A 9,507-nucleotide genomic window follows, 5' to 3' on the forward strand; every position below is an offset into this window, starting at 1 on the left:
AAACGTTATATAAATAAACCTTGCTAAGCATTAACGCTAAACTACTTATCCCCATGATGCATTTTTTACCTCGATAATTCCTCCCCCCCAACCCCAACTTTGATCTGATGAAGGGTGAATTGAAGCCCTCAGGGGTGTGGTCACGAGTTACAAACCATAAACCACCCTGCCCTGTGGTTTCGAGCCGTGGGCACATGTCACCGACGCAATACTTCACTGAGGAATAAGGAACAAGCAACAAAGATTACAGTTGGGTGACATTTTATTGCACAAAACACATGTATTTCGATAAAACGCATTTCTAGTGAATATTCTTTAAGACAATCTGGCTTCACTCTGCCAGGAGTATATGCTAAATAGAACTTGCCTCTAAAGTGCTGCGAAGCAAGCTGGAATGATCCATTGAAATCACATTTAAATCAGTTAGAGCTAGAATTTAAGAAGGACCCAGAATACATTCTATGAACATATAGAGAACTTGAAACCAGCCTTCATGAAGAGAATAATTCCTGCAGATTGAATAGTTTAATGTGAGGGGCCAGCATTATTAAAAAGGCACAGGATACATTCTATGATACATTCTATGAAAACATAGCGCCTAGAAATGTGCCTTTCTGAAGAGAATTACCCATGCATGTTTGACATTCCAAAGAGATCCAAGGTGCAAAAGGACTGGGATCTTTCAAAAAGGGCACAATTGAAATTAGTTGGGGTAAGCAGGACACTCTATAAAGTCTAGTGCCCAGAAGCCCCTTAGCCTATGGAGACTATCCCAGCAGGACCTAATAGCCTAAGTGAACCTAAAATGCAAGGGATTGGGTGTGAATGGAAAGTACAGAGCGAGGACAGACACTTAAAAGACAAAAGTATTATCTGGCTTAGGGTGCCCACCACCTGAGAGAGAGAGGAATTGACACCCCAAGTCAGACAATCGGCTAGCCGGAGAGCCCGCATGCAAGAAGTTGCATTAGCAGAACCCCGCCTTCAGATTTGACGGGCTGAATCTCATATACCTGAAAAATGCAGAACCAACACTGTGCTGACGCCTTTTCTGACGCACTTTCTGATGCAGGTCATTTGGCCACATGTGTTCTAGGACACCGGAAGCTCACCCCCAAAGAACACTCTGTTCTCTAAAAGAGGACATCTTGTACATTTCTAAAAATATATGTGTTAGAGCGGAACTTACAACAGGTGCTGAGGTGCTGTGACATTCATTTCATGCAAGCTATCTTTCAGAACAACATTTCTGCAAGATTCCAAGATGTGCCAACTTGTAATGGCTGAGTCTGTGTACGTGTGTGTGTGGGGTGTCTTGCAATGGGGCTTGTGAAAGGCTACTGTAACTTTCAGGTTTGCTCAATTGCCTCGCTGTGTTCAGCACATCAGAAATGCACGTTTAAAACTATTTGGGCTCAGTGGTTTCTGTTAACATAAGCCGGTGGCTTTGGGCCTTTGGCTTGGGCCTACAACCCCGGGATTCAGGGGATCCATGGGATTTCATTTGCTGATTTTATATGGTGAAAATTGGTCATTTTAGCATATTTTCAGATTTTGTCAAGTAGGGCTCACATCGGACCTTCATCCTACCAAGGTCGATAAAAAGGCCCCTCTATCATCTCCCTCCTCTTGATCATTCAATCATTCATTCAATGATCATTTATTTTCAACTGAGTATCTCTGTGACCCTTCAGCCAGTGGCCGCATCCTGGGCATGTCACTAACATAACACTTATAGTGGTATTTTTGCATACTCTGCATCGTGTTCATTTAAGCAGGCGTTCACAAGGCATAATGCTCATTAGGACACAGCTCACATGTTTAGAGACCAGTATGACACATGCTCTTGTCTGTGACGGTAGGCCAGTGTGTGCAAACATAACATCCTGTCCTGTCAGCTGTCCCCTTGTCCCATCTTTATCAATGGCTATCTATTCAATTTTAGTACAATATCTCTGTCTCATTTAATCAGTATCTTCGGTATAGCACTGTGATCACAATACATTTATAATCATTATAATGGCAGTAAATAGTGTTCAATACTGCTAGTAGCACTCATTATCATTTTTATTCATTGTTCTGAAAGTCTTGAAGCATTGTTCCAATCGTTGGTACGTGTGGTTGGTGTGATTAGTTGGAAGAATGTCTTATTTTCTGCTGTACTTTAAGTCTTTTCAAAACTTAAGCTGAAAAATTAAACAGATCTTCAGTGATCATTTCTGTAAACAGAAAAAGTAACCGTTGGTGCCTGTCTTCAGGTAATTTGAGAGGTTTGCAAGCACTTCTATTACCTAGGCACTTTCAAATATGAAAAAAGTAGGGTGATGAAGAAGGGAAAGATATCTCGTTACAACTTGCAGATGGAGGCGTTGGGGCATTCGGAGTTCCAGACGTCTTTAGGTGATTTATGGTTGGGGTCTGCTTACACTCTTCCTTTCTCTGCTGTGTAGCACATGCAACCCATCAGGATGATCTTGGCATACCATCCCCACTTGGTACTTCTCATGGGGCGGAGTCACTGCTTTCTTTGTAGGAGAACCATGGATCAAGAAAGTCAGTCACTAGCACTGGAAAAGAACGTAGGAGTCCTTGGATGATAGTATCAAGAGGCCTGGCCTGCTTTGGTTTAGCAGGGAGCTGCCTCCGTTGAGTTGTGCTTTCCTGGAGGAAGCCTGGCCTGCAGCAAGCAGGGATCTGCCTCTCCTCTAATCCATCTTGTCGTTGCTGGTCTGCTGGAGTGCACATTGTACCTGTGGCGTACCTTAGATGACACTCTTGATGCAAGTTGAGCTTGCCCCCCTTTGTCTGGCCAGGCTTCTGGTGTCCCTTCTTCAGGAAGGCCTTTCAGAACTTAACAATGTTAGTCGTTGTAGTGCCACTCATGGACAACAGAGCAAGTGGAAGTGCATCAATCCAGTCTGTGTAGCTCCTCGCCCCTTGCACACCCCTTCAATCACGTGTGAGATGAACGGTGGTCAATTGTCAGAACACAAAAGCATAGGCACTTAAAAGTGTGGAATGAACTCCTTCAGGAGGCATTTTGGAAAAAAGTTTATACATTGCAGTGTTTGGATAGTTGTACCAACACGTACTTGCAGTCTCAAATAGGGGGCTATGATGAGTCCCGGCACCAAGGTGAGATGAAGCAGTCCATTTCATGTGCATTTAACCTAAGTACCAGCATTTTAGAAAAACACAGTAACAATCTGATCACATCCTATAAGTCATAGACAATGAAAAAGACTTTAGGGAAATAGTACATCTCATTATCTCCTATCTTCATATCGTGATATCATGTGGAGAAGAAGCAATTTGAACCATTGTGTACATACAACCGGTTACCTCGTGATATACAGTCCTTGGAGGAGGTGTGTGCAGCACATTCTACAATTGAAACTCTTTTTAATAGCAACAGACCTTTCAATAAATGTGCTATTACTGAACTGATGCATGCTGTATGTTTGCCAGCTGACGTAAGAAGGGCGCTCCAAATGAAGAAAACAGCCTAAACATTATATTGGCATCCCTGTGTTACATTGTATTCTTTTTGTTCACTAATGCAAAGACTTTATTATTAGGGTGAGCGCTCTAGGTAAATCTTTGAAGCCCAGACTGCAATTTTGATACTTGTTAGGGTATAAAAATGTGTACACTTATTTTCAATATTTAGCAATGTGACGCTATGCATATTGCTCACAGGATGTTCCCCAATTAGATGCAAATATTTGCAGAAGCTTCAACGCAAGACCGATAATTCTTTTCTTTCAAAATAAAATGTTCACAAAACAGAATGCAAAAAATATTTCACCCAACCCAACATAAGGTAGGTACCATTCTTTGCAACATAAAAATAAACAAGCATTGGCAAATTCAGTAGGTCTCAAAATTATTTGTTACCCTCTTGGCTTTGTCAATGCACACCCATTATTGTAGTCCCTGGCTTATGTACTGCTTGAAAGCATTTTAGTACACTCACCTTCCATTATAGGTACACAATATTTCCTGCAACTTTGAAGAACCTAGACTATACTAGTAAGTACTATTAGGGTGTAATAGGGTGTAATAGGGTGTAATAGCAACCAGAAAACATAAAAAACGTTGCTGTGTGATGTGGTCATTTAATGCCTGCAAAATACTTCCTCCCCCTACAGCCAGTGGGGGTATCCAGGGCATGTTATTAACATAACATTTAAATGTACCTTGGGCCTGCTCGTTTTTCTTCGCTCTTTCCTCGTCTGACCTACGGAGTATTTTGACATATTCAGCAGACATATTCAGCATCTTGGTCATTAAGTAGACGCTCATGCTGGGCCGCTGTACCAATACATTGGTAGCGGTATTGTGAATTAATTCAGGTAACCGTGAGAGAACTGAATAGTGCAATGAAGGATATGTGGGGGGGGTGCTGGACATTACGGAGATAAGGAGAGGTGGAGCATGACCGGTGTGGGGGGGTAGCAAAAGGGAGTCAAGTGCCAGGATGGAATACAGTTCTCACCCCTCCTCTTTTGGCAATCAGTGTGCAGGCGCAAAATGAGAGGCAAAAGAATTTACTGGAAGTGGGCGAAGGGCAAGGCACATGTAGTCAGTTTGTAGATAACCATGAAGCACACACATAAACAGACAGAAAGCAAAAACAATGGAAAACGTATTTTTAGATGGAGGCAAAAAAAAAGTAATATCCTTCCCCGGGAGAAAAAGGGAAGTATGACGTGTGCTGCTGCACAGCACAGAGTAGAGGGGGCATCTGGGGGACGAGCTGGAGAGAGAGAGAACTGTTAGTAGTGAAGGAGAGAGAAAGAGGGGTTTGTTCAGCAGATGTGAAGGAGAGAGAGACTGTGGAAGACCGGTGTTTAATATCGTGTTGGGTGAAGTGCCATGCGGCGAAGTGAACCACTGTGGCAGGAAATTGTTGGCACAGAGCACTTCCTCTTTTTGTGCGCGCAAATTGCAAGCTGACAAAGGCAGTAAGTCTCGCCTTGCCGTCCTTCCGACAATGGAAGGAGGGGTGAGAAATGAATTTGGGAGAGGCCAGGTGCCTAAAGGACATCGTTTAATTTTGAAAGCAAGAGGAATAAAAAACCCTTAAATGATGTCTATATATAGGACAGCACAATGAAGATGAAATGACATTGTTATGAAATGAAAAAATGGAAACGAAACCGGAGTGTAAGGCAGTTATTATACAAGGAAATTACACTAAGGAAATCACACTGAGTATAGGCACATCAAATCATTTGTCCAGGAATTAAACCCCTGGACCCCATACAATCCTTGAGCTGCTGAGGGAGTCTAAATATACAGGAGTACACCACAGAAGTGTAACGCCACAAAGTAACGGAGTTGAAAGGCACATTTTTGAAACCACAGGAACCACTGAAACGGGTACTGTAAATTATAACTGGTATTTGCGAGAAAAAAAACTACAAAGTGTGACCACACAAAGATAGAGATAGGGGTGTCGAGTGTATTAATCCATTTAAATGCTCATTTCTGGAGTGCAAATCAACCTCATTCAAATGCAAAGAATAATATTTTAAATCTATGGAAATACTTAAAAAATGTGACCTATAATAAAAAACACACTACATGCTCATGTCAACCACCACTGCTCAGCAATTGCAACAAGCTTCTCCAACCAGTAGCTCTTGAGCTACTGGTAGCTCTCTATTATGTAGCTCACTTTACAAAATGAAAACCTATTTTGTCCTTTGTTGACTTAATGTATGTATATCAAAATTGAAAAACATATATTTGATAGAAAATATAGATATTTTCTGAACACGTAATGTTATTTTTGAAGAAACAATTTTCGAATTTGCCAATATATGTAAAGCTTATTTTTGAGTAAATAAATCATGCAGCATTGGGAGGCTTATTCCCCATATTATTTCTTTGGCGTTGGGGGCATTGAAGCTTTAGCTGCTGTTTATTACCTACCTAGCATTCCATGTTAAACCCCCCCCTGTTAAATGTATAAATGCAAGATATTCTTTTAAATGTATCTTTCCGGTGTGAACCACATTCTGCCTGGGCTATTCTTTCTTAGTGGCTGCAATTGAGATCTGGTATATGTCCCTCTCCTATACCCTTAATGACACAGGGGTATACACTGTCTTGTAATTCTTGATCCTGTGCAGCAACCAGGGTGGCATTGCCCGCTAAAACTGGCAAATTTTAGACTGAAGTGAGTATCCTGTTCAAAAGCTTGACAGAATTAGCAGTCTTTCCCAACTTTCAATTTTTAAGATAAAGTATATGTGAAAGGCAGTATGTATTCTTATATATAGTAGAACTCAGTATCCTATTCATAGGGACACTAGTGTCTATGTTGATCACTGTGAGCCTGTGAGGAGAGATGCTATTTTATTGCTCGGGTGTGCCCTGCTTATGTATCTTTACCCTAGATGTTGGGAAAGTTGGGGAATCGATCTAGTGTTCCTTTCTCAAACACTGCCTGAATCTTTTGCATGGGGCTCTTTGGTAGTGCCGAATGAGTGGACCTACAACAGACTGCGTAGAATCTTATTATTCTGCGTCTTCTTCATCAGAGATGACAATGGAATTTGAGCCGTGTGATGGACCCTGATAATTTGAATGAGTTATAGAATGAGTGGACTGAGATGGGCTAGGCCCGTTGCAGAAAAATGCATGTGTGCAGGCAAATACGTCAATCATGGAAATAGTGGAGACGGTCACCTGGGTATTGGGAGTGAACAGGAACCCTAGAATGTTCCAAGCCTTAGCTAGGCGCTTTCGGCTCTTGCTATCAAGTGTTTTTATTGTGTTAAAAGCGGTTATATGTATTGCCACAGGAACGTCATGCACCAGATGCATAGAGCAATTTATAATATGTGTGGTGGTGATGGCCATCACGAATATAGAGGATGTGACGAGGATGTCAAGGGGTTCGGTGGACTAATTAAATACGTGCCCACCCCTTCTTGGCTATCAGTCGCTCGGCGAATGACAGACAAACAATCACTGGGGAGATGGTGCAAACAGAGAGAGAGAATGAGCAGTCTAACAAAGGCTAAAATAATGACACCCAATCCTCGCAGAGAGGAAATAAAGACAAGAAGAACGCCCGTGAAAGAAAACACAGGCCAGAGACGGAGACCACAAGGTGAAAACCTTAATGGGAACAAAACAATAATAATAATAAATAACGCACAGAGCTCATGAAGCGAGTGGGAAACCAGTGTAGCAAGAGTAAAATACAATACTAATACAAATATTTTGTACAGGTGAATAAATATATACTTCCCAAGACTCGAACGTGGGGTCAAAAGGTACCTCTCAGGACCCACCTCACTCAGGAACAGTACAGTGGAGAGCCAGCACTTAGGAGCAATAATGTGCTTAAGCAGATGTAGAGCAGGAGCATAGACGAAGTGAGGGCACTAGCAGTATGTGGTGGCAAGCAGCATCAAAGAAAAAGCATGTGTCCAAGACAACACAATCACGTGTCAACCACACCCCAAAGCCGAACACGACACAATCACGTGTCAACCACACCCCAAAGCCGAACACCTGGACACACCCAGGAAACACCCAGTACCCCTAGACTCGAACTGGGGTAGGGAAGCGCGAACCTCCCCACAAAAGAGGAGGCTGGGACTCGAACCCGATTCCGGACCTGCCGGAATACACCCAATCTCGCAGACTCGAACTGCCGAGAGGGATCATGAAGCTAGGGGGGTTAGTTGATACCACAGGAAATTACACCGCAACTCGCTCCCTCCGTGCTCGAACCAGCAGGGAGGCGATAAGCCACAAGCCACACACGTTGAGCTTTAAATAGCACTCGAGCAGGGCACCTGACAAGGAAGCGTTCCAAACGGGACCACTGAGATACATAGAGGGTTCGTGAATCGTGACCATAGGCAATGCCGCGGGGGTGGGGGGGAGATCTGAGTCCTACCCAGAGCTAGCCACAAGGGGACCGCACACAGCCGCTGTATCTGACAGGAAGGCAAAAAACTGTGACCACACAAGAAAATAGAAAGATACAATACAATACAATGTGCAAAGTAGTAATGTGTTATCAACCTAGAATATGGCAAAGAACAAAATGCAATTGCACGTCAAACCATAATGCGAAAATGGAGAACTAGGGGAGACTCTAACTCCTACCCCGGACACAGAGGCTCCGGGGGACACCCTGCACACAGACTCGAGGGGAGAGGGAACAAAAAACCTAGAACCACTGACGCTATAACCATCCCCTCCGGACCGGAACCGGCAGAGCAAACAAGAGTGCAAAACAGGAAGACCCCCAACCTCGAAGGCACAACTGTTATGAACCAATAAGCAGCAGAAAAGCCGATACTGGCCTCTGACAAGAAAGTGACAAATCGTGACCACACAAAGGGACAGACATTTTGGGTTGAAATCATGACCAGAGATAGCGCCGCAGGGACAGGTGACAGCCAGAGACAGTCCACAAAAGAGTCAGTCGCACCCCCAGGCAGCAGAGACCCAGGAAATCCAAGGAAGTACAAAACCCCTGGTCTTACCCGTGGTCTCTGCCCCAAGGAGCGGCGGCGGTGCTCTCAGGAACCTGTCTGTGGTGTGCGCCAAACCCACTGCAGACGTATGTGGTATGATGGACGTTCGGGCGCCAGCTGATGAAGGGTGAATTGAAGCCCTCAGGGGTGTGGTCACGAGTTACAAACCATAAACCACCCTGCCCTGTGGTTTCGAGCCGTGGGCACATGTCACCGACGCAATACTTCACTGAGGAATAAGGAACAAGCAACAAAGATTACAGTTGGGTGACATTTTATTGCACAAAACACATGTATTTCGATAAAACGCATTTCTAGTGAATATTCTTTAAGACAATCTGGCTTCACTCTGCCAGGAGTATATGCTAAATAGAACTTGCCTCTAAAGTGCTGCGAAGCAAGCTGGAATGATCCATTGAAATCACATTTAAATCAGTTAGAGCTAGAATTTAAGAAGGACCCAGAATACATTCTATGAACATATAGAGAACTTGAAACCAGCCTTCATGAAGAGAATAATTCCTGCAGATTGAATAGTTTAATGTGAGGGGCCAGCATTATTAAAAAGGCACAGGATACATTCTATGAAAACATAGTGCCTAGAAATGTGCCTTTCTGAAGAGAATTACCCATGCATGTTTGACATTCCAAAGAGATCCAAGGTGCAAAAGGACTGGGATCTTTCAAAAAGGGCACAATTGAAATTAGTTGGGGTAAGCAGGACACTCTATAAAGTCTAGTGCCCAGAAGCCCCTTAGCCTATGGAGACTATCCCAGCAGGACCTAATAGCCTAAGTGAACCTAAAATGCAAGGGATTGGGTGTGAATGGAAAGTACAGAGCGAGGACAGACACTTAAAAGACAAAAGTATTATCTGGCTTAGGGTGCCCACCACCTGAGAGAGAGAGGAATTGACACCCCAAGTCAGACAATCGGCTAGCCGGAGAGCCCGCATGCAAGAAGTTGCATTAGCAGAACCCCGCCTTCAGATTTGACG

General features: G+C 43.5%; 1 long non-coding RNA gene across 1 annotated transcript in view; it reads right to left on the reverse strand.

The window, feature by feature from the left end:
* LOC144829065 (uncharacterized) overlaps positions 1–8,629 on the reverse strand; it is a 72,140-nt gene extending 63,511 nt beyond the window's left edge. The window contains exon 1 of the long non-coding RNA XR_013610588.1: positions 8,520–8,629. This is a non-coding gene — a long non-coding RNA (uncharacterized LOC144829065). The remainder of the gene's footprint in view (positions 1–8,519) is intronic.
* Positions 8,630–9,507: the final 878 nt, after the last annotated feature.

This window comes from Lissotriton helveticus, chromosome 4_1 (genome assembly GCF_964261635.1).
Source record: "Lissotriton helveticus chromosome 4_1, aLisHel1.1, whole genome shotgun sequence".
NCBI lineage: Eukaryota > Metazoa > Chordata > Amphibia > Caudata > Salamandridae > Lissotriton > Lissotriton helveticus.